Source organism: Juglans regia, unplaced genomic scaffold, assembly GCF_001411555.2.
Source record: "Juglans regia cultivar Chandler unplaced genomic scaffold, Walnut 2.0 Scaffold_14210, whole genome shotgun sequence".
Lineage (NCBI taxonomy): Eukaryota > Viridiplantae > Streptophyta > Magnoliopsida > Fagales > Juglandaceae > Juglans > Juglans regia.
In genome coordinates this window covers 1-208 of record NW_023344659.1, presented here as the reverse complement: position 1 = coordinate 208, position 208 = coordinate 1, and the positions used below count along the sequence as shown (strand labels likewise).

Sequence of the window (208 nt, the reverse complement as noted above, 5' to 3'; positions counted from 1 at the left end):
AAGGAACTTAAACAAGGAGTAACCACGGGCGCCCCGGAAACGGTGTGCGCGTTGTTGGTGACATCTTTACCATGATACATAACGACTCTCGGCAACGGATATCACGGCTCTCGCATCGATGAAGAACGTAGCGAAATGCGATACTTGGTGTGAATTGCAGAATCCCGCGAATCATCGAGTCTTTGAACGCAAGTTGCGCCCGAAGCCA

General features: G+C 51.0%; 1 pseudogene; it reads left to right on the top strand.

Annotated features, from left to right (window-relative positions):
* Positions 1-83: 83 nt before the first annotated feature.
* LOC118345093 lies at positions 84-208 on the top strand (annotated as a pseudogene; the record flags this gene model as incomplete).